The sequence below is a fragment of the Arachis ipaensis genome, chromosome B10, assembly GCF_000816755.2.
Source record: "Arachis ipaensis cultivar K30076 chromosome B10, Araip1.1, whole genome shotgun sequence".
NCBI classification, from domain to species: domain Eukaryota; kingdom Viridiplantae; phylum Streptophyta; class Magnoliopsida; order Fabales; family Fabaceae; genus Arachis; species Arachis ipaensis.
This window is the reverse complement of record NC_029794.2, coordinates 127,278,032-127,304,473: the sequence shown is the minus strand read 5'-3', so window position 1 is coordinate 127,304,473 and position 26,442 is coordinate 127,278,032. Positions and strand designations below refer to the sequence as shown.

The 26,442-nt window shown below is 39.5% G+C and overlaps 1 long non-coding RNA gene across 1 annotated transcript; it reads right to left on the bottom strand.

Moving 5' to 3' along the window:
• LOC110268269 lies at positions 24,444-26,256 on the bottom strand. The gene is made up of 2 exons (XR_002356402.1): positions 25,845-26,256; positions 24,444-24,970 (listed from the first exon to the last, which is right to left on the bottom strand). It is a non-coding gene; the product is annotated as an uncharacterized LOC110268269 (long non-coding RNA).

Here is a 26,442-nt window from a genome sequence, read left to right as displayed (position 1 = left end):
GAATAAGAATAAGCTTCAATTGAATAGAAAAATAATAGTACTTTGCATTAATTCATGAGGAACAGCAGAGCTCCACACCTTAATCTATGGGGTGTAGAAACTCCACCGTAGAAAATACATAAGTGAAAAAGGTCTAGGCATGGCCGAATGGCCAGCCCCTAAACGTGATCAAGAGATCAAAAGTGATATAAAGATAGTCTCAAAAATGATCCAAAGATGTAAAATAAATTACTAAAAGTAGTTTTTATACTAAACTAGTAGCTAGGGTTACAGAAAATAAGTAACTAAGTGCAGATAGTGCAGAAATCCACTTTTGGGACCCACTTGGTGTGTGCTTGGGCTGAGCATTGAGCTTTACACGTGTAGAGGCTTCTCTTGGAGTTAAACGCCAGGTTACAGCCTGTTTGTGGTGTTTAACTCTGGTTTGTAACCTGTTTCTGGCGTTTAACTTCAGAATAGGGCAGGAAGTTGGCGTTTGAACGCCAGTTTGCGTCGTTAAAACTCGGGCAAAGTATGAACTATTATATATTGCTGGAAAGCCCTGAATGTCTACTTTCCAACGCAATTGAGAGCGTGCCAACTGGGTTTCTGTATCTCTAAAAAATCCATTTCGAGTGTAGGGAGGTTAGAATCCAACAGCATCTGCAGTCCTTTTTCAGCCTCTGAATCAGATTTTTGCTCAGGTCCCTCAATTTCAGCCAGAAAATACCTGAAATCACAGAAAAGTACACAAACTCATAGTAAAGTCCAGAAATGTGATTTTTGCATAAAAACTAATAAAAACATAGTAAAAACTAACTAAATTATACTAAAAACTACCTAAAAATAATGCCAAAAAGCGTATAAATTATCCGCTCATCACATGGCTTAAAATTTTTTTTTGTCCCTATTTCTTTTTAAAACTATGACCATAGATACTCTATGGTCATGTTTTTTAAAAAAGGGTGATTTACAGGGGTCTATGGTCACGGTTTTGAGGTGTGACCATAGAGTAATCTATAGTCACGATTTTACAGAGTGACCTAAAAGAGATCTATGGTCACAATTTTATGGGGTAATCTAAGGATATCTATGATCACAATTTTAAAGAGTATTCTAAAAGGGTCTATGGTTACGATTTTACAAAAGGGTGACCTAAAATGGGTCTATGGTCACGATTTTAGAGGGTGACTTAAAGGGATCTATGGTCACGGCTTTAAAGAATGACCTAAAAGGGTCTATGGTTAGGTTTTACAAAAAGGTGACCTAAAAGGGGTCTATGGTTATGATTTTGGGGATAACCTAAAGGGATCTATGGTCACGATTTTAAAGAGTGACCTAAAAGGAATCTATGGTCACTGTTTTGGGGGGTGACCTAAAATGGTCTATGGTCACGGTTTTACAAAAGAATGACCTAAAAGGGGTCTATAATCACAATTTTGGGGGTGACCAAAAAGAATCTATGGTCATGATTTTAAAGGGTGACCTAAAAAGGTCTATGGTCATGATTTTGAAGGGTGAGCTAAAGGTGTCTATGGTCACGATTTTAAAGAGTGGCCTAAAAAGGTTTATCGTCACGGTTTTAAAAAGGGTGACCTAAAAAAGGTCTATGATCACGGTTTTGGGAGGTGACCTAAAGGAATCTATGGTCACAGTTTTAAAGAGTGACCTAAAAGTGTCTATGGTCACTGTTCATACCCTGGGTCGAGCTACTCGACCCGGAATGATTGGCGACAAAGCGACCGACCTCTTCAGGTCAGACTACCCGACCTCTTCTAAAAGAGCTTGGCCAAATCGACAGGAAAGCCCAATAAAGGGCCCAAATAGAGGAACACGACCCAAATCCAAAGGCTATCCCAGCCTATAGAAATAAAGGCGGTTCCCTTGAAGATAAGCTGACTTCATCCAAAACAGGATAAGATAAGATAAGATAACTGACTTATCTTATCAGAAAGGTCAGCCCACACTACTATAAATACACTGGAGAACCCAGGTATAACATATACTCTGATTCTACATAAAAACCTGCTTAATACCCGTGCTAACTTAAGCATCGGAGTCTCTTGCAGGTACCCCCACCCTCCGGTGGTCAAGGATCAGCAGTGTAGTAAGTCCAACAAGTCAGACACAATAGCTCCGGCCGCCACCAGCCAGCCGGACACGCCATCTCCGACCAGTACAGAAGATCTCATCCGAGATCGACCTCCAGTTTCAGGTAACCCTCGGAACATTGGCGCCATTGCCGAGGAACCTGAAAGTCATCCCACCACCATGGCGGACGGCCATGACAACGACCACGATTCAGATCTAGAAAACAGAATGCCGCACAAAAACGCGAACACCACACTGAAAGACACCCCGGAATCCAACCGAGACAAAAATTCATCAAATCCGGGAGCAATAGAGGCACTTCAAGATCACTTGAAACAACTTGAGAAAGAAACCCAACAACAACGAGAAATTGGAAAGGATCTACAAAGAGAGGTACGGCGACGTCGAGAATTGGAAGAAAAACTACAGCAATTAGAAGCCGATCTCAAATCGAAAACTCCTCGGACTACTCCTGAGGAAAATTCACGCAAAGAACAAGATCCATTCACCAGGGAAATTATGAAAACCAAAATTCCAAAAGACTTTAAACTCCCGGATATGATTTTGTACGATGGCACCACAGATCCCAACCATCATCTCAGCAATTTCAGAAGCAGAATGTACCTTACCGACGCCTCAGATGCTGTTTGCTGCAAAGCTTTTCCAACAACCCTCACGAAGACAGCGATCAGATGGTTCGACAACTTACCTCCAAAGTCCATCTCAAACTTTGACGACCTGGCCAAAAAGTTCCTGGCCAGATTTTCCATCCAGAAGGATAAGGCCAAGCATGCACCCAGTTTACTAGGGATCAAGCAAGGAGATCGGGAGAGTCTCTACAACTACATGGAAAGATTCAACAAAACATGCATGGACATACAAAGTTTACCAACAGAGGCCGCCATCATGGGACTCATCAATGGCCTACGAGAGGGACCTTTTAGCCAATCTATATCAAAGAAGTACCCCACCTCCTTAGACGAAGTACAGGAGCGAGCAGAAAAATACATCAACATGGAAGAGAATGCTCGGCTGGGAGAAACCTCAAAATCCGGGGCCTCCTACCGAGACAAAGACATGGAATCCAAAAGGAAAGAAGATCGACAAGGGGAGAAAATCAAAAAATACCATAATTACACTCCCCTCGGAGTATCCCTGGTCGATGTATACAAAGAGGTCTGCCATACGGAGAAAATTCCCCCAGCACGGCCACTCAAAGGCAAAAGAGGAAGAGGAAACCGGAAGGAATATTGTGAATACCACCGAGTTCGAGGGCACTCCACCAACGAGTGTTTCGACTTAAAGAATATCATAGAAAAATTGGTGAGAGAAGGAAGATTAAATCGTTTTCTGGCTACCCGAGATGATGACCAAAGAAAGAGACGAAGGGACGAAGATGACGGACGAGCTGAGCGATCACCTTGGACACCAGAAAGACACGTCCACATGATACACGGGAGATTCGCAGGAGGCGGGATCTCCAAATCATCCCGAAAAAGATATCTCAAAGAAGTATATCATGTCAAGGGAAAGGAGGAAGCACCCGACATCCCTGCAATAACATTCACTAAAGAGGACGCATCCAGCATCATCTCGGGACACGACGACCCCATGGTCATCACTATCATACTGGCAAACGCCAATCTACACCGCACATTAGTAGACCAAGGGAGTTCTGCCGACATCTTATTCAAAACAGCCTTCGACAAACTCGGCTTAGACGAAAAGGAGCTTAGAGCATACCCGAATAGTCTGTTCGGACTAGGAGACACCCCGGTACAACCACTGGGATACGTATCGCTACACACAACCTTCGGAAAAGGGAACCAATCCAGGACCCTCAAGATAGACTACATCGTGGTCGACGTAAGTTCAGCCTACAATGCCCTAATAGGTCGGACAACACTCAATCAACTCGGCGCAATAGTCTCAACTCCACATCTATGCATGAAATTCCCAACTACAGAAGGGATAGCCACGGTAAAAGCAGACCAAAAGATGGCACGCCACTGTTATAACGAAAGTCTAAACCTCAGAGGTAGAGGAGAAGAGTTTCATACAATTGAGCTTGGCGGAGTTCAGCGACGAGAAGAACTCCGTCCGCAACTGGAAGGCGAGATAGAGAAGGTCCAGATCGGAGACACCCCAGACAAAACAACTAATATCGGAACGATCCTAAGAGGAGACTCAAAAGAATTACTGATACAATTCTTACGCAATAATGTCGATCTCTTCGCATGGAAAGCCGCAGATATGCCAGGTATAGACTCCAAGCTAATGTGCCACAAGTTGGCGGTCTATCCGGGATCTCGGCCGGTGCAGCAGAAACGAAGAAAACTTGGGCCAGAGCGATCCCAAGCGGTGAAAGAGCAAGTACAGGCACTACTGGAGGCAGGATTCATAAGAGAAGTCAAGTATCCATTATGGCTAGCCAATGTCGTCTTGGTGAAAAAATCAAATGGGAAGTGGCGAATGTGTACCGATTACACCGATCTCAACAAAGCCTGCCCAAAAGATCCTTACTCACTCCCAAGTATCGACGCTCTGGTAGATGCTTCCTCCGGATATAGATACCTCTCGTTTATGGACGCATACTCGGGATACAACCAAATCTCCATGTATCCACCAGATCAAGAAAAGACCTCATTTTTAACGCCAAAAGCAAATTACTGCTACATTGTAATGCCCTTCGGTCTCAAGAACGCAGGAGCTACTTATCAAAGACTGATGAATAAAGTCTTCTCAGACCACATTGGAAAGATCATGGAAGTCTATGTGGACGACATGTTGATAAAGACACAAAGCGAAGATACATTATTGTCCGACCTGGCTCAAGTGTTCGACACCATAAGGAAGCACGACATGCGACTTAATCCGGCAAAATGCACCTTTGCGGTAGAAGCAGCCAAGCAGGCAAATTCCTAGGTTTCATGCTCACACAAAGAGGAATTGAAGCAAACCCGGATAAATGTCAAGCCATACTCAACATGAAGAGCCTGACCTGTGTCAAAGAAGTGCAGCAACTCAACGGGAGATTGGCCACCCTATCCAGATTCTTAGCAGGGGCAATGATAAGATCTCTCCCCTTCTATGCTACTTTAAAGAAGGGAAAACAGTTCGAATGGACGACAGAATGCGAACAAGCTTTCCAAGACTTCAAGGGGTTCTTAGGATGACCGCCTATCTTATCTCGACCACGAGAAGGAGAATCACTCGTACTGTATCTCGCAGTAGGAAGCCGGGCAATAGCCTCAGCACTAGTCAGAGAAGACGAAAGTGGGCAACAACCCGTCTACTTCATTAGCAAAGCACTACAAGGATCCGAGCTGAACTACCAGAAAATAGAAAAGTTTGCCTATACTCTCATTCTAACATCTCGACGACTTCGCCCGTACTTCCAGGCTCACACCGTTAAGGTTCGAACCAACCAGCTCATAAAAGAAATATTGCAGAAAACAGATTTAGCAGGCAGAATTTTACAATGGGCAGTCGAGTTATCAGAATTCGACCTCCAATATGAAGCTCGGACGGCCATTAAATCATAGTACCTAGCCGATTTTATCGCAGAATTCACAGATGCCTTAGAAACCCCCACAGAATGGAATCTCTACGTGGACGGTTCTTCAAATAAAACTGGAAACAGCGCAGGCGTGATATTAGAAAGCAACCAAGGAACCCAAGTTGAGCTCTCCCTCAAGTTCGGGTTCCCGGCCTCAAACAACCAGGCGGAATACGAAGCGTTATTAGCCGGTTTGAAGCTGGCTACAGAGGTTGGAGCTAAAAAACTCAACATTTACAGTGATTCACAAGTAGTCACCTCGCAGATAACAGGGAGCTATCAAGCCAAAGATCCCACCATGAAAAAGTATTTGGATAAAACCAAGGAACAGCTCGGACAACTCGGGGAATATAAAATCTACCACATACCCCGCGAGCAAAATGCCCGAGTTGACGCACTCTCAAAACTAGCCAGTACCAAACCAGGGGGCAACAATAGAAGCCTCATCTAGGAAATGCTACAGAACCCATCAATATCGGAAGCAGAAAAATCCTAGCCATCACAAGTCAGGACCAAGGATGGATGACCGCCATAATTAACTACCTCAAAGCAGAGACGCTCCCCATGGAGGAAAAAGAGGCGAAAAGATTAAAAAGGGAGGCACAGTACTACACTATTATAAACAACATCCTGTATAAAAGAGGGATCTCAATACCACTACTTAAATGCATGCCGACCAACAACACAAAGGAAGTGTTAGAAGAAGTACACGGCGGCATGTGTGGCAATCATCTCGGAGCACGAGCTCTTGCCAAAAAAGTACTTCGAGCTGGATTTTATTGGCCAACCCTACAGAAGGAAGCTATAGAATTTGTAAAGACATGTCCACCATGTCAAAAACATGCCAACTTCGACATCGCCCCGCCAGAAGAGCTCATCAGTGTAACCTCGCCCTGGCCATTTGCAAAATAGGGACTTGATCTTCTCGGACCCTTTCCTCAAGGATCAGGACAAGTAAAATTCCTCATAGTCAGAGTAGACTATTTTACAAAATGGATTGAGGCAGAGCCCCTAGCCAGTGCCACCGCTCAAAGAAGTCGGAAATTCCTATACAGGAACATTGTCACGAGGTTCGGGGTCCCATACTCCATAACCACAGACAATGGAACTTAATTCACAAACGCAGGCTTCAGGAGACTAGTAGCCGACTTGAATATAAAGCACCAATTCACCTCTGTCGAACACCCTCAAGCCAATGGACAGGCCGAAGCTGCCAACAAAGTCATATTGGCAGGGCTAAAATGAAGACTACAAGATGCAAAGGGAGCTTGGGCCGAAGAACTTCCGCAAGTCCTATGGGCATATCGAACAACGCCACACTCCACGACAAATGAATCACCCTTTCGACTAGCATACGAAGTGGAGGCAATGATCCCAGTAGAGATCGAGGAAGGGTCACCTAGAGTAGTCCACTACAATGAAAAGGCCAACTCTCAACTTCAGAAGGAAGAACTCGACCTACTACCTGAAATTCAGGAAAGAGCTCGGATCAGGGAAGAATCACTAAAACGTCGAATGGCTTCCAGATATAATCAAACGGTAGTGCCAAGAAGTTTCACGGAGAACGACCTTATCCTAATCCGAAATGATATTGGAACAACTCGACCAGGAGAAGGAAAGTTGGCAGCAAACTGGAAAGGACCCTACCGAATTGTAAAAGTACTCAGAAAGGGCTACTACATACTGTCCGAGCTCGATGGACGAGAGCTCCCCAGATCATGGCATGCCTGCAACCTAAGAAGGTACTACAGCTATAAAAGTAAAAGATCTCACCATTGGATGCACTCTTTTTCCTAAAAAGGTTTTTTAATGAGGCACCAAGTTGAGACTCAAACACTATTCGATATAAAGGGATGAAAAATTCCCACATGCATATATTTGCACTTTCCTTTGAATAAATATATATTTTAGATATTCTACAAGATTTCAAGACGCATTAATCTGAAGTATTCATCATCCGATTATAAAGCAACAGATCGGCAGAAAGTGAAAAAAAAAATAATTTCACTGCACGATCACGATAAAGATAACCGTCTGATAAAGGTGAAAACGCGATTCACCCAAAGGACGATCTAGAGATGACAACCACTTTCTACAAATCGGCAAAGATGAACACAGAATAATATAAGAAGTTATCGAAAGTAATCTAAAAAAGAACCTGACGAGGTCTTACGAATTGCTAAAATAATAACTTAAAGACTGGCCGACATTAAGAAGTCGGACCAAGTCAACCCAAGTTATAAGTAAACCCTGAAAAGAGGTCTGGCCAACCCTATTAAAGAGGATTACTTTAACTTAGAAGGGCCCGACATAGCAAAGTCAGCCCAAAACTAAAAAGTTATACAAGTAGTCCCTAAAAGAGACCTGGCACAGGTCCAAAAAAGAGGACTACAAAAATAACTTAAAGGGGACCGACATAACGAAGTCGGACTCCTACTACTAAAAAGTTATTTGCAAAAATAACTTAAAGGAGACCGATATAACGAAGTCGGACTCCTACTACTAAAAAGTTATTTGCAAAAATAACTTAAAAGAGACCGATATAACGAAGTCGGACTCCTACTACTAAAAAGTTATTTGCAAAAATAACTTAAAGGAGACCGATATAACGAAGTCGGACTCCTACTACTAAAAAGTTATCTGCAAAAATAACTCAAAAGAGACCGATATAACAAAGTCGGACTCCTACTACTAAAAAGTTATAAAAGCAATCCCTGAAAGAGATTTGACAAAGATCCAAGAAAGAGGATTACAAAAATAACTTAGAAAAGAACGACGTAAAGAAGTCGCCCTACCACAAAGCAAATCCAAAAAGGTCGAGTTGCAAGGTTCTAACATTCTCAGAAAACAGAAGAGATACCAAATCAAGCACAAAAAGCATGATATAGTCTACAAAAAGTTATGAAAGCCTTGGAGGCCATCGAAACCTACCTTAAAAAGCTAAGGGAGCTACCTTTTGTTTTTCAAAAATAAAAGTTGCTAGGCAAGCAACAAGAAAGTGTCAGCAGTTAAAGAGTTTAAAAAGCCCACAAGCCGGGCCAACTATATAAATATCCAGAATGAATGAAGCTAAGGGTCAGAAGACTTTTTAGCAGGAGACGGAGGGTGAGTCTGGAGAGGAACAGCATCCACAGTACCGTCATCTCAGTTTAAGATCTGGCAGTCAGGATCAGAGGCGGGAGGGTCGACCTCGGTAGGAACAGCAGAAGTCGACACCTTAGCAGAGGACACAGGGGGAAGTTCGACATTATCATCATCTTCGTCATCAGGGACAATCTTGCCATCCTTGACAACATTATCCAGGCTGAAGAGGGTCAGGTCGGCCTCGGAAGCAATAACCCGAACTTGCTCCTTCAGGTTCTCATAAGCAGCAGTCACGCTGCCAACAAGATGACCTTGAAGTTCAGAATAATCTTCCCGGGCACTCTCCAGCTCCCCCCTCAGGCGCATCACCTCCTGATAGGATGTAACGTAACTATCCTTATGCATCATTGCCGTGTCCTCAGCCAACCGCACAGAAGCTGCCAGATAAAGGAAACTCGCCTTCTTGTTCTCTAGATCTTTCTCCAACTTGGCCACCTTCACCTCGAGCTCCTCCTTCAGCCCCTTCATCCGGTCGAACTCTTGCTTTGCCTCCTCCATAAATGCTTTGGTGGCATGGAGAGGTAGGTTCTGAGCAGTTCGGTGCAGAGCATCCCACATATACGCCATCTTTATGCTGTTCCGGGTCATAAATTCCAAATGATGAAGGATGGACACATCGTCCATAGAAAGGGCGCCATAGGGGCCGATTTGCTGATCTACAAATTCAATAGCATTAAAGTCAGGAGCATCGAGGTCGAAGGGCTCAACTGTTTTTTGTTTCTTATTGGGAGGAGCGACAGAAGGAGCAGCAGAAGTTGGAAGAGGGTTAGCCAGACGAACTCGGGGAGTAGGGATCACCTTCCTTATCCCGGGAGAACTCGGCATGGACAGCTTCACATGCACTTGGGAAGATCCCTCCCCGGCCGCCTTAACTGAGATGTTTTTGGTAGCAGTCGCCTTCTGTGCCCTCTTAAAAGCCTTCATGGATTCATTATTCTTCATCGCCTCTGCAAATAAGACACAACAGTAAGAAATTAATCTACAAGTCGGAAAGGCATTCACAAGCAATATAAACAGATAACAAAGGAAACGCAAAATACCCAGCTCAGTTTGAAGAAGAGAGGGATTGGTTAAAAATTTCTTTGTATCAAGATAGGGGGATTGACCCCAGTGTTCTTCCAAGACAGTCACAAAAGCTCGCTCAGCCTCATCCAACATTTTTCACGTATATCTGGACACTCTCACATCTTTTTGCCATTCCAAGGGAAAGGCGGGCTCATCATTCTCATCCAGGAAAAAGGGCCGAGCTCCTTTAACAGCTCGGACCTTGAAAAAATAGTTCTTAAAATCGCGAAACGATTCATCAAACATGGAAAAGACCTTCTTTCCCTGGGAAGATCGGAAGGAGACCCACGCTGCCTTCTTCTTTACTACTCCAGGCTTTGTCAAGACAAATAGGTAGAAAAAGAGAGATTGCGAGGCAGGGATACCAAAACCATTACACAACAATTGAAAAATTTTAATGAAACCCCAGGAATTAGGGTGAAGTTGAGAGGGAGCAACATTACAGGACCATAACAGGTCGGTCTCAAACTCAGTAAAAGGAAGGGTGATACCCAGCTAACCAAAGAAGAAGTCATAAGCATAGAAAAAAGGGCGATCATTAACAACCCGAGTAGAGAAACAAACTCTCTCCTCAGAAGAGGGAGGGACAATTTCATAATTCTTCTCATCACCAGGATTACTACAGACCCTATGAAATTGCCTAAGCTGCGCGCAAAACTCGGAATCAACCAAAGAGACACACATAAGAACCATCGAGTCCACCCAATTGGCCATGCCCTCGGGAACCTGGGAAGACATCTCTACAACGTTATTGCGAGAAGACATGAGGCCAACTAAATCCTATAATAAGAAAAGAAGAGTGGATTACTAATTAAACATCTCGGATGAGGGGCAAAACAACTCGACAGACGAACAAACAAGAAAGGAAAACCCCAAGACTCAAACCAAAGCCCTGGGGCATCCTTTGGAGGCAGTAACAAAGCAAGGTTTCAAGAAAATTCTACAGCTTACGTCCCGGCACTCATCAAAGGAGAAAATAAGGTTTCAAACGAAAACAAAGGAAGTAAAAAACACAAAGTCACTACCTTTCTACAGTCTATCAGCCAAAGCATTGTCAAAATAAAAAATGCCCAGCAGAAAATCACCAAAGACGCAAACTTTTTCAGAATCAAGCAAAACCACCATCGAAGGCACAAGCAGAAAAAACAACAAACATGCAAAAGCCCAAATTTTTAGATTCAGACAACAAGAAAAGAAAAAAGATTCACACCAAAAATGAAGAAATTCCAGAACATATCAGGTACAGTAAAAGCAGAAAAGATTCAAACTTTCTCTGAGCAAAATTCAAAAAATAGACATATAAAGAAACAGAGGAAGAAAATCAAACCTGGAAAATAAGAAGGAAGCTGAAGAGAAGAAGCACCAAAGCCACCCCTCGAAGCGGAAAACTGCGAAGATAGAAGGAGAAATCTGGAAATCACCCCTCTTCCTCAGAAAGCAGTAGCAGAACAGGCGTTGTAGGAAGGAACTACGAAAGAAACAGAAAATGAGAGAGTAAAGGAAGAAGTTACGAAGAAGAGCGAAGAAGAGAAACCATTTTTTTGATTGAGAGATTCAAAATAAAAGCCAAGAGAAAACGGGGCAATTAATACCAATTAATGAATGTATTAAACCCTCTCACGTTCCCAAAAAACAAAGCACTGATATAAAAGCGTGCGCTTTTAGAGGAAAACGTTCTACATTCAAAAAGAGTCTACAAAAGGAAGAAATCAACAAAATGCTTGAACTCGGTCTCACTAAAGATCGAAGTCAAAGGACTCGACCTCAAAAAAGAAGACCGAGCTCAAGCAGGGGCGCTGTTCATACCCTGGGTCGAGCTACCCGACCCGGAATGATTGGCGACAAAGCGACCGACCTCTTCAGGTCAGACTACCCGACCTCTTCTAAAAGAGCTCGGCCAAATCGACAGGAAAGCCCAATAAAGGGCCCAAATAGAGGAACACGACCCAAATCCAAAGGCTATCCCAGCCTATAGAAATAAAGGCGGTTCCCTTGAAGATAAGCTGACTTCATCCAAAACAGGATAAGATAAGATAAGATAACTGGCTTATCTTATCAGAAAGGTCAGCCCACACTACTATAAATACACTGGAGCACCCAGGTATAACATATACTCTGATTCTACATAAAAATCTGCTTAATACTCGTGCTAACTTAAGCATCGGAGTCTCTTGCAGGTACCCCCCACCCTCCGGTGGTCAAGGATCAGTAGTGCAGCAAGTCCAACAAGTCGGACACAATAGCTCCGGCCGCCACCAGCCAGCCGGACACGCCATCTCCGACCAGTACAGAAGATCTCATCCGAGATTAACCTCCAGTTTCAGGTAACCCTCGGAACAGTCACGATTTAAAAAAGAGTGACCTAAAACAGATCTATGGTCATGGTTTTGAGGGATGACCTAAATGGATCTATGGTCACGGTTTTAAAAAATGACCATAGCTACTTTATGGTCATGGTTTAAAACTAGAGTGACCATAGAGTAGTTATGGTCATGGTTTAAAATAGGGTGACCATAGAGTAAGCTATGGTCATGATTAAAAATCATGGCCTAAAGTGTTAAGTAGAAAACAATACAAAAACCGTTATCATAGATTAAAAAAAATCGTAATCATAGATCTATGACCCGAGAAAATATGTCATGGTTCAAAAATCCTGACCTAAAGTCCAAAATCATGACTATAGGTCTATGGTCATCTTTTCACTAACTATGGTAACGGTTTTTCACCGTGACCAGAGACCAAATTTTTTGTAGTGAAACTAACCTAAAATAAAATAAAATAAAAATCAAATAAAATNCAACAACGACCTAAGCAAGAAGCCTATATCCAATGGAAGCCCACCTCTAAGAAAATGGATCAATATTAATTCTGATGGTGCATCGGCGGGCAATCCAGGATAGGCGGATTGTGGAGGTGTGTTTAGGGATGAGTATGGAAGATGAATAGTAGATGTTCTGGACAAGAATAAACCTGTAAATGCTAATTAAGCGAGGCTATTAAATCATGATCTCGTTAAATTAGGAAATAATAAATATTGCATAAATGATAATTAATCTGCAACGTTTCCAAATCATGGCATTAAAAGGCAATAAATGCCTTAACGATTATCTTAGAAAATAGATATAAAAGGGAAAGGAAAACTTAGCAGGTAATTATTAATTAACATTCTCACATTCTCTCAACTCAAAATACTACTGACTTATGCATCATAGTGTCTTTGCAAATTGTCCTCCTGTTGGTCTGATTTTAGCGTCACTCACTTAGGATCTCCGAATCTCCCTAACTCGTGACCTTAGCACTTAGACGAACATTTAGTGCTGTTTGTGGGGATCCTATGAATTTGGAATCATGGCTGATAAGGAAGTGAGAATCCAATCTACCATCCACATTAAAACTCCTCTTAAGGAGATACAACATGAGCACAATGGACGTGAAACTTAGATAACTCCAGATCTCAATGAAAGGAAACATCAACATCAAAGCCCACTAGGTTATGGCCACCAAGATGGACAGAACACTGGAGATCGACCTTTCATGGAAATAGGAGAAGACTATGTCCACGCCATGCAAGAGATGCATCATCGAGTGTAAGAGTTGGAATGCCAACTTCCGAAACGATCCCAATCACAACAATCCTGTTCTCGATGTTGCTCGATGCTGGGACGACACGTAGTCACAACAGGAGATCACAGGAGCGAGAGAACATACGACGACAAGAGGATGATGATACCGATTTTACAAATCAATATCCGCAAAACTACTGGCAAGTGCACCGGATTGGATTAAGTAATACCATGGTGAGTGGGTTATCATTCCCACGTAGATTAATGGATTAAGCAAGTAATGATCAATTGATTATTCTAGTTAGACGATTCCATTTTGAATGGTGAACAATTGGTGATATAAGCTAGCATTTAAATGACTTGAACAAGAAGTAAATGAAAGCAATAAAATGACAAGAAAGTAAATGATGGGAATGTAAATAACTAGAAATTAAATTACAAGAATGTAAATAACTGGAAAGTAAATTGCAATAATGTAAATGGCAAGAATCAAAGTAAGGTAAGAATGGGAAGAAGATTGGGATCAAGAGATATTGTATTCTAAGGATCAATAGCTTTCATTTACTCTTCAATCATGCAATCATTAATCTCTTGGAAAATCATAAGTAATTGAATTCTAATTCCTTGGTAATTCAATTTCTCTTGACTTGATCAATTGTTAATTCCTTGATCACTTGTTAATTCCTTGATCACTTGCTCGTGAAAAGAGATGAAACATATTCTCTGATTTATCACCATACAATTCTTCAATATTCATATTATGATTGATTTAATGTCACATATCAATTCCATATCCATAATCATGAGAATTGGGAGAAAGAGTTTTCAAGCTTTGATTTCATGAATTCACTTTTCCAAGTGATCATAAAATCCAATTTGGATCTAAATTATTTTCCAATAGATTTAGATCTTTGATTAAGAACGAAGACTGTTTCTAAAGAAACAATTGAAATATTAATTGAAGATGAAGAAGAAATCATATTATTTCATGAATTACAACAGAGCTCTTTCCCCCAATGAGGAGAATTAGAAACTCATAACTAAAGAATTACAAAATGGGTATGAAAGAAAATGGAAGAGAGGGAGAGAGTGAGAAGAGAGTCCGAAGACTTCCCTCCAAGGTGTGTGTCAAGTGTGAGGTGTCCCCCCTATGTATAACCTATTACAAATTCAAAATGAAATTCAAATTAAAATTAAATGCACTTCCTAACTAACTATCCCTAGTGATCTTTCTTGCTCCCTTTTGGATCCTGAGCTTTGGTGAATTGTTGTGGGCTTGGTTGGGCTTGATGAGCTTCAGATGAAGTTAATGATTTGTCCATCTCAGGCACAAGTTGTGATATGCCATAAACCTTGTTTGAGGTCAAAATTGAAGCTTAAAGTGTGACCTTTGAAGTGTGCTTTAAGGGTGGAGTTTGAGACACCAAAATGTGGGATTTGAAGTGCCTTTTTAAGCCTTGAGTCCTCATGGAACTCGAAGGCGTTTGAGGCGCCAAAATGGGAAGAATGGCACTTGAGGCGCCAATTTATTGCACCAAATTGATCTCCCGGGGAATGGCGTTTGAGGAGCCAAAATGTGAAGAAGAATGGCGCTTGAGGCACAATTTTACTGCTCCTTGGGAGTGTGATTTTTGTAGGCGTCTAAAACGCCATAAATTTGGTGATTGTGGGGTGCTTTATTCATTGGGCGTCAAAAGATGATCATTGTTCGTGGCCCAAACAGAATGTCACCATAGATTATATTATATCGTTGAAAAGATATGAATGTCTACTTTCTAAAGCCACTAGAAGCGTGTCATTTAGAACTCTATAACTCATGCTATGTTCCTTCGAAGGAGAAGAGGTCTGCTAACGCCTCTGCAGGGACATACTGGGTGTGTTTTTCGCGGCAAAGAATGATGATTTTTACCCTCAGATTTAGTGTCCACCATAGACTATTATCCATGGTTGGAAAGCTATGGAAGTTAGCTTTCTAATGCCATTAGAATCACCTCATTTGAAACTTTATATCTTAAGTTATCTTTGTTGTAGTATGAAATGGTCAGGGTTGCAAATTCTCTTTGAACTTTTCTTGTGCTTGTTTCCACTCTTTTGCCACCTTGGAAGTATGCTTCCTCTATTAGTACTTTTGTTATTTCTTTTCCTATCATTTTCTACAAAAGTCATTAACTCAAAGCTATCAAAGCAATATTCAAATTAAGTAATAAAACACTTCATGATTGAGTATAATGCATTAACTTTCTATATGAAATAACCAAGAAAAACCACTCATGATGCATATGTATCACAACACCAAACTTGAACTTTGCTTGTCCTTAAGCAAATAGAAAAATCATGTAATCAACTTTCAAGGATTCAATCTTGACAAACCAAGGTATGAAGATTAGCAATTCTTAATGTTCTTGGTTGGCCGTTTCACTTAAGCATGCATCACTCACAAAAGAATTCTAAGTGTTGAGGTTTCTATCTTGATCACATTATGAAATCCTTTCTAATGTTCCTTCCTTGAAGCAAGCTTTTTGTCTTTCTCTTTTTTTTCTTAGCTTAGCTTCTTGGGTGCTTTGCACCATTTGTTTTAGCTTCGACTCTAAGTGCTTTGTTTTCTAGTATTATCACTTGATACGTAACCACCACAAGCATATGACTAGAGGACTCTTTGAGCCTTTTACTTGTTTCTTTCTTTTCTAGTCATTGATGCTCAGAGTCTTGAGCTTTGAGGGAGTGCTTTGCACTTGAGCCAAACCTTGACTCTAAGTATTTTGTTTTCAAGCCTTTTACTTGATACATAAACACCACAATTACTTGACTAATGATTTGTCATTAGTACTCAGAGCCTTCAGCTTTTCCATTCTTTTCCTTTTTCTTTTACTTGATAATTAATTGATAACTTTTTCTTTTTCAAGGTTTTCAAAATTGTAAATATTTCATAAAGCTTCTCTTGACTAAAATCTCAAACAATCAGGTTCAAATGTGTTGAGCTAAATAGTTATTTTATCCTTCCAATACTCATATGCTCATGCTAGTTTCTTCTTTAATTAGCCCCAGTTTGTTTTCATTTATGTTCATGATTCTTTCTTGCCTTGACTAGCCAATTTCAATATGGTGATTATGATAAAATAGCAATATGATGCAATTCACAATGAGACTTCTAATATGTTTATACTAGAAAGGAAGAACATACATGTATACAATAGAAATAGAAGACAATCATGCATTCAACTTAAAGTAGAGGAATCAAATAAGAGGAAAAGGAATTTAACCACTTTGTGGATCAATCATCATCACTGTTATCATCTTTCTCATTATCTTCCTCTCCAACACCAAACTTGGAATGATTGCTTGTCCTCAAACAACAAGTGAAAACAGTGGTGGTGGAATTGTGATTAATTATGACTGTCTTCAAAAAGTAATGTGAGTAATGCATGTTTTTATAAAGCAAGCAAAATTAAAAACAAAATAAAAGGAATACAAGAAACAGACAATGTGATTTCATGGAAAAGTGTGATGTGCATGGTACATTGGATGGAAAGTATGTGACAACACTAAACTTGGTATGATACTCTCATTTTAAAATTGTGCAAGTACCCCAGGGAGATTGAAATTCATATTGTTGCATGGCAACACCAAACTTGTTCTATGCAACCACATGCCAAATTATTTGAAAGTAAAAACTGAGTAAGAGATTTTGGAACTGACAGTTAAGTTGCCTCCCAACAAGTGCTCTTTTAATGTCATTAGCTTGACATGTTGGTTCTTGAATTTTCTTCTTCTTCTTCTAGTTGGTTAATAGAAAAGACTTCAGTGGAGGAGAGGAGAAAATTGATGTCCATAGATTTGATTGCCTCATAACAAGCTTTCTTTTATTGTTATTAACTTGATTCAACTTGCTTGTTAGGGTAGGGGCTAGATTGCTTTTTGTTGACCTGATCTTTTTTTCACAGATATTGTCTTTAGTTTATTAGTCACAATCCTTCTCTTAATGTTTTTCTTGATTGCCTTCACCTCTTCTGTTTCAGAACTTAGGTGTTGTGTAATGGTTGGAGGATCCCCTTTATCAAGAACTTCTTGGATTGATGGTTCAATTAAATCAACCATCCTACAACTCTTTGATTCATTGGAGTGTGAACTCCCTTGGTTGATTTTCTCTCTTTCTTTTGCATGATTTTGCATTGCTTCTTTTGGGAGGGACCTTACATGTTCTTTTGCCACCTCTTGTAGCCTCTGAGGATATAGAATCCTAGGCTTGTATGCCTCCACAACCTCTTTCTTCATTGGAATTTCACTTGGTACAGGGGCCTATTGGTCTTGCTTTTCTAACTCCTCCTTTGCAACCACAGTTTAATCTTCATTCTCCTTGCTAAGCACTACTCCACTCTTCAAGCTTATGGTCTTGCATTCTTTCCTTGGTCTAAGAAAGACATTGGTATATTTCTCATCAATAGGTTGTGTCATTGGCACTTCTAAGGTCCTTCTTGAGGCTTTTTATTTTTTTCTATTTGCTCTGGACTCTTGAATGAAGGAATTAATGGATTGGACAAATAAGATTGTTGTCTGGGAGAGTTGTTCTAGTGCAAGTTCAAAGGATGAAGGTTTGAAATGGTTTTATGGGTGTGTAGCTGTTGTAGTGAAGTTGTTTTGGGGGGTATGAAATGAGTTTTGTGTGCATTGAAATGAGTTTTGTGATTTTTGAAAAAAGTTTTGCGTATAGTGGAATGGATTTTATGGGTGGTGAAATAAATTTTGTGGGTTTTGAAAAAAATTTTGTGCTGAGACATACTCAAGTGGTGAAGGATTTTGATTTGAATAATTAGGAGATGAGGTTGGACAATTTTGCATAAATGCATCCACTGTTTGTTGTAGTTTGTTCAAGGCACGATCAAGAGATGATGGCTTTTGATGAATGGGATATGGAACATTGAATTCTCTTTGATTTTGACCTTCCCAACCACAATTTGGATAGTTGTTAATTTTATAAAAATGTGAATCATTTTGTGGCCTTGGAAAGTATCCCATTTGGTTTACTTGCTCATACCCTATCATTCCTTGTTCTTGATATTCCCAACTACAATCAAAATAGTAGCATGAATCATTTTGTGGTTGTGAAAAGTATCCCATGCAATTTGCTTGCCCAAAAGGTGATGTAAACTCCATCTTGCTTACTTTGTGAAAAAATACAATCACCAAGATATAGAGAAATTGAAATCTCCCTTGTCACAATTGAGGAAATTTCCAGTGAGGAAATAATACAATAGTTGAGTAGTAAAAGAAAAGAAAGAAATAAAAGCAAATAAATGACTAAAACAAAAAGAGAAAAAATGTCTAATCTAGGTAATCAATCAATCGATAGTTTGTTAATCACAATTAATCCCCAGCAACGACACCAAAAGCTTGATACGGATTTTACAAATCAATATACGCAAAACTACTGGCAAGTGCACCGGATCGCATCAAGTAATACCACAGTGAGTGGGTTATCGTTCCCACGGAGATTAATGGATTAAGCAAGCAATGATCAATTGATTATTCTAGTTAGACTATTCCATTTTGAATGGTGAACAATTGGTGATATAAGCTAGCATTTAAATGACTTGAACAAGAAGTAAATGAAAGCAATAAAATGACAAGAAAGTAAATGATGGGAATGTAAATAACTAGAAATTAAATTACAAGAATGTAAATAACTAGAAAGTAAATTGCAATAATGTAAATGGCAAGAATCAAAGTAAGATAAGAATGGGAAGAACATTGGGATCAAGAGATATTGTATTCTCAGGATCAATAGCTTTCATCTACTTTTCAATCATGCAATCATTAATCTCTTGGCAAATCATAAGTAATTGAATTCTAATTCCTTGATAATTCAATTTCTCTTGACTTGATCAATTGTTAATTCCTTGATCACTTGCTCATGAAAAGAGATGAAGCATATTCTCTGATTTATCACCATACAATTTTTCAATATTCATATTATGATTGATTTAATGTCACATATCAATTCCATATCCATAATCATGAGAATTGGGAGAAAGAGTTTTCAAGCTTTGATTTCATGAATTCACTTTTCCAAGTGATCATAAAACCTAATTTGGATCTAAATTATTTTCCAATAGATTCAGATCATTTGATGAAGAACGAAGACTATTTCTAAAGAAACAATTGAATGATGAATTGAAGATGAAGAAGAAATCATATTATTTCATGAATTACAACAGAGCTCCTTCCTGCAATGAGAAGAATTAGAAACTCATAACTAAAAAATTACAAAATGGGTATGAAAGAAAATGGAAGAGAGGGAGAGAGTGTGAAAAGAGTCCAAAGACTCCCCTCCTAGGTGTGTGTCAAGTGTGAGGTATCCCCACTATTTATAACCTATTACAAATTTAAAATGAAATTCAAATTAAAATCAAATGAACTTCTTAACTAACTATCACTAGTAATTTTCCTTGCTCCCTTTTAGATCCTGAGATTTGGTGAATTATTGTGGGCTTGGTTGGGCTTGCTGAGCTTTAAATGAAGTTAATGATGTGTCCATCTCAAGCACAAGTTGTGATATGCTATAAGCCTTGTTAGAGGTCAAAATTGAAGCTTAAAGTGTGGCCTTTGAAGTGTGATTTAAGAGTGGAGTTTGAGACACCAAAATGTGGGGTTTTGGAGTGCCTTTTCAATCCTTGAGGGGTGTTTAAGGCGCCAAAATGGGAAGAATGGCGCTTGAGGGGTGCTTCAATCATTGGGCGTCAAAAGATGCTCATTGTGTGTGGCCTAAACTGAATGTCACCATAGACTATTCTATATTGTTGGAAAGATCTAGATGTCTACTTTCTAAAACTGCTGGAAGCGTATAATTTAGATCTCTATATCTCATGTTATGCTCCTTCAAAGGCAAAGAGGTCAGCTAGTGCCTCTGCAGGGACATGCTGGGTGTGTTTTCGGGGGGCAAAGAATGATAATTTTCACCTTCAGATTTAGTGTCCACTATGAACTATTATATATGGTTGGAAAGCTCTAGAAGTTGGCTTTCTAATTCCATTGAAATCATCAGTTTTTAAGCTTTTTAGCTCAAGTTATCTTTGTTGGAGTATGAAGAGCTCATGGTTGCAAATTCTCTTTGAACTTCTCTTGTGCATGTTTCCACTCTTTTGCCACCTTAGGAGTGTGCTTCCTCTATTAGTGTTTTTGTTATTTCTTTTTCTATTATTTCCTACAAAAGTCATTTACTCAAAGCAATCAAAGCAATATTCAAATTAAGGACTAAAATACTTCATGATTGAGCATAATGCATTAACTTTCTATATGAAATAACCATGAAAAATCACTCATGATGCATGTGCATCATATGATCATCGATGTTCCCTTACTTCACAATGAAATAGAAGGGAATCTCCACATCAGGACGTAGGGTATCGTGAAAGACGTCGTGATGAAGGACCTCGTGACGAAGGGTGTCGTGATGAACCAAGAAGATCCATAACTGAATCTCGATCTGCTTAGTCTAGAAGGATGCAAACTCCGTAGATGAGTCAAAGTCCTAAAAGGCATACGAGTACCCGGGATCATGTGATCATGGGGCAAACACTATTTGCTTCACATGTTTTACAAGTGAAGTTGCCAAAGAACTTCGACAAGCCAATTGACTTGAAGTATGAAGGAAAGTCGGATCCTTAGAAGCACATAAATGTTTTTAAGGCAAGGATGAACCTAGAAGATATTGGAGATGCGATCAGATGTAAGGCTTTCCCAGTGACGTTATCGGGACTAGCTATGGCATGGTTCAACACACTGCCTTCTTGGTCTATTTCTTCTTTTACCAACATCAAGATAAAGTTCCTTGTGAACTTCACAACTAGAAGGGCTCAAGCTAAGCATCCAATTTCTTTTCTTGGAGTAAAAAAAAGAGTAGGAGAAAGCATCTGAGATTACTTGGATCACTTTAACAAGGTGTTGCTAGAGGTGAACTCATGAACTCCCGAAGTCGTGAGCTTATACCTCATTACTAGTTTGCTAAAAGGTGATTATAGGAGGCATTTAACTTCTAAAGATGTGAAGTCGATGGAGGAAATCTATCAAATTTCTTTGGAATACATGTGAGATGAAGATGTCTCAAAAATGGTGTCCACCAAGCGTAAAACCCTAGCTTCCTCAGCTAATAAGGTCGCAAACTCAGGACAAACATCTATTCCAAAGGCAACAACTCCACAGCAATCTCCATCAAGCTCCTCCTCGTGAACTCGGGTGTTAAAGCAGAGAGTGGCAAAGAGATATAACTCCAAAGTAAATGGTAAGCGCGGAATTACACTTCACACTATTGAACCAGCAAGTGCACTGGGTCATCCAAGTAATACCTGAGTGAGTCAGGGTCAATCCCACGAGGATTGTGATTTGAAGCAAGCTATGGTTATCTTGTAGATCTTAGTCAGGCGGATAGAAGAGTTGTTGGATTTGTTTAAACGCATAAAATTGGAATAAGATGAAATTACTATGTTTGATTATAACCAGTGATAAGAAGATGGTTAAGGCTTGGAGATGCTTTATTCTTCTGAATTAATTCCGGTCTTACTGTCTTCTTCAATTGTGAATGGTTTCTTCTATGGAAGGCTATATGTGATTAACGTCTTTTTTAAGAGATCGCTAATACTCCTCCAGATCTAAACCCCAAGGTTAGTGCGGATCCAGTCTGATTGAAGGTGAAGCTCCTGCAGTTCATTCTCCTTGGTGATCCTTGGTGCACGAATCCCCCACACTTCGTACAACTATACCAGCAAGTGTACTGGGTTGTCAAAGTAATACCTGAGTGAGTTAGGGTCGATCCCACGAGAATTGTGGTTTGAAGCAAGCTATGGTTATCTTGCAGATCTTAGTCAAGTGAATAGGAGATGTTGGTATGTTTGTAAAATTTCATAAAAAGAATAAAGAGAAAAGGTTACTCAGAACTCAGAAGTCGTGTAAACTATGATAAGAAGGTGGTTAAGGCTTGGAGATGCTTTGTCCTTCTGGATTAACTCTGGTATTACTGTCTTCTTCAATTGTGAATGATTTCTGCTATGGCAGGCTGTATGTGATTGATGCTGGTTTGAACAGCCACTAATACTCCTCCAGATCTGAACCCCAGGGTTAGTACAGATCAGTCTGATTGAAGGTGAAGCTCCTGCAGTTCATTCTCCTTGGTGATCCTACTCAAAATGCCACAGGCAAGGTCGAATCTTCCAGATCATAGGATGCTGCGCCTTTGGTTCTAGCCTCTACCACAAAAACCCTAATCTCCCCATACTTCGGCTGAACTGGTGTCTCAAGAAGTTCCCAACGAAGTCGTGGATTAGCCGTCTAAGAGATGTATAATCAAGCTGGTGGTTCATCATTGTCCGATGAAAGACTCACTTTAAACCCATGTAGAATCTGATAACCTTATGCCAATTCAACGCATTCATATTGATGAATTCATATTTGATGGTATATTTTGACTCAATTTGGATGGATTCTAGCACATGAACTCACACTTAAGCACCAAAATAGCATACTCTTGTGTTTTGTCCCTAATTGGATCCTAAATGTGAAAACATGCAATTTTGTGCTTTAATAGAGCAATTTAATCCCACTTTTATGTCATTCGATGCCGTGATATGGGTTGTGAGTGATTTCAGGCCTTGGAAGCAAGAATGGATAGCCAAAAGTGGAAGAAAGTATGTACAAGGGAGAAAACATGAAAAAAACAAGGAAAATCACACACAGCGAAGTGTGTGTGCGCACAACCCTGCGTGCGCGCACACAAGCAAGAATTTCTATGTGTGCGTACGCACAGGTCAATTTTCAGCCGCGTGTGCGGACGCACACATTTGTGCGTCCGCACGGTCCCAACATGTGATTTCATTAATGATGCATGTGCTTCGCGATTTCTAAGGCCTCTTAGCCCATTTTAGAAGGCTGGATTGCTGTTTGGAAGTGCTATATGAAGGAGAATTGATCACTTATCAAAAGGGGGAGGCATTGAAGCATATTTTACTTAGTTTTCATAGTAATTAGGAGTAGGAGTTGTGTAGAGTATATAGCTTTCTTAGGGTTTTTATTTCCATCTTCATGTAGCATTTTATAGCAAGCTTTGATCTTTGATTTTACTTCTTCAATTGTAAGTACTCTCAATTTGCTCCTTAATTAAAGCACTTTTACTTTCATTTGCTTTTGATTCAAGTTACTTGTTCATACTTGCAATTTTGTGTTTCTTGAAGTTTTGATTGATGAATTTTACATTTCATGCTTCTTTATGTTTGATTGCTCGTTTATGTTTGGTTTTGTTGATAGTTAGTTATAGTTTTCCAATTTACTTTGCAATTTTCCATGTTTCACTTTTATGCACACAAGGTGTTTGTGAAAATGCCAACTCTAGATTTTGAGTAGATTTTCCCACCTTGGCTTGTGGTTTGAGTTCCTAGGATACTAGAGTCATGATCATAATGTCTGACATTTAGTGGTAATTCTTGGGTAGTTAGTTGACTCTTGTTTCCATTGACGCAAGGCTTTTATCAACTAGTTTGGTAAGTTGGTTAGGACTTATGGATTAAGGTCAATTATGCTTGTTTGACTTACTCCTCGATGGTTGGGGTTGACTAGGCGAGATTGACTCATGATAATTACCATAGTTGTGGTTATGGCAATGATAGAATTCCTTGGATCCTCACTCCCAAGTCAAGGCTCTCTTATTGCGTTTTCACTAAGTTTTGATCACTACTAGAAATAGGGCTTTTTCAGACGAATTTTGAGACGAAATTGAAATAAATTTCGAACAAATTAGAGACGAATTTTTTCCTTCAAACAAAATTGGGACGAATTTTTTTTGTCCCAAAAAGCCTTGTTGCTAATTTAAATTTTGTCTGAAATTTCGTCCGAAATTTTTTTCAGACGATTTTGTGACAGAAAAAAATACTTAAACTAAAACAAAGAAAGCCTTTAAAAAGGTCAAATATCATGAATAAAATAAAATGTACTAACTAATTCACCTAAAAATTCCTTAATCTAAATCAGAATAAACATATACTCCAAATATCAGTCACTCATGTTATCATCACTAGAGCCTATCCCAAGCTCATCTTTCGTAGGATCAGACAAGGTTGAAGGAAGTGGGAGATTCAACTTTTTATACAAAGCATGAATTGTCTTTTCAGTAGAACCAATTCATTTCTGTTGAACTTTTAGTTGACGTCCTTGATCTTTTAACTTGTACTCAGCATCTTTCAACTTAACATTTTGCTCTTCATTGATCATTTCTTGCTCCTTTGCCTTTTCTTTCCACATGTGAAGTTCTTGCTCAATATTTAGATTATCTTTGGATGTCTCTGAACAATTTCTGAAATCCAACTTTGAAAAAATATCTAAACCAAAAGAACCTAAACCAATTCCGATCATGACATTCTAAGGTAAAATTCTCGAAAGAGAAAAAAAGAAAAAGACAATTGCTTAGAGGGTAGAGCATAGGAACTGAATAAGATGGGGGTAAACCTGAAGTAGAGAGTATGCGTGCCATGAGCAGCTGCGTATGCTTCTATAGGTTGGTAGTCATATGGGTTAAGCACCGAAATGAATTCTGAAAAGTTTTAGCGCTTACAAAAAGGACCATAAGAAAGAAAGGACAAAATTCTCCCCCAAAAGATATTTGTCATTTGTCAAAAATTAGCAAGCAAATTAATAATGAACAAAGTTGAGTAACAATCAAATTAACAAGCCATTTAATTTTTATAGTAGCTATAGCATATAAATAAAATACAAAGCATCACATAGGCATTCAATCAAACATGTGGTGTGCAATTGAGAAATTCAGTATAAACAAGCAATTTTCAGCAGCATTGATTCCATACAGACATAATCCAACACTTGCAACTTATAAATCAAATTAACAAGCCATTTAATCTTTATAGTAGCTACAACATATAAATCAAATGCAAAACATCACATAGACATTCAATCAAATATGTGGTATGCAATTCAAAAATTCAGCATAAACAAACAATTTTTCAGCAGCATTGATTCCATACAGCCATAATCCAACACTTGCAACTTATAAATCAAATTAACAAGCCATTTAATCTTTATAGTAGCTACAATATATAAATCAAATGCAAAGCATCACATAGACATTCAATCAAACATGTGGTGTGCAATTTAGAAATTCAGCATAAACAAACAATTTTCAGCAGCATTGATTTCATACCGCCATAATTCAACACTTACAACTTAACAATGAACAAAAGATTGAAATATTATTAAAATTGACATTAAAAACAGGAAAAGCATCTATAAATTAAAAAAAAACAATTCAAACTGGGCAGAGGAAGCACAAAAATTAGTAAGCAAATTAACAATGAACAAAAGATTGAAATATTATTGAAATTGACATTAAAAACAGGAAAAACATGCATAAATAAAAAGAAAAAAACAATTCAAGCTGGCAGAGGACGCACAAAGAGAAGAGGAGGCACGAACAATCTAGCGAAGGGGCGGTGTCTGAGGCTAGCAGGGGCGCGGGTTCTGAGACCGGCAGAGGCAAACAGATGCAGGAGGCGGAGCGGTTGTTCGCGAGTGAAGGATGGTACCTGGGAGTGCGATTGACGATGATGGAAGTGGTCTGAGGTGCGAGATTGGAGGCGGGAGTGGTGGATGTCTGAGACCAGAGACAGGAGGCAGAGCACGAGCGGCAACACATAGAGGCAAAGCACGCAGAAAGAGCGCAAGGCACGAGCGGCAAGCACAGACCGGAGGCAGAGCACGCAGAAGGAGGGAGAAGGAGATGAAGAATTGACCTGAAACAGAGTAACCAAAAGATAGTTCAGGAAACCTAAAATCTCCAGCACGAGGAAGAAGCACTCAAAAATTAAAATCTCCTGAAATTAAAAGGCGGTTTTGATAAAGTTTTGATTTTTGGCGCAAAGTAAATAATAAGTGGCATTAAAATAATTATGTATAGCAAATTTTTTAAAATTAAAATTATATCTAATTTTTAATATCAAATTAAAAAAGATAAAATTACAACAAAAATATATTTAATAAATTATAAAATAT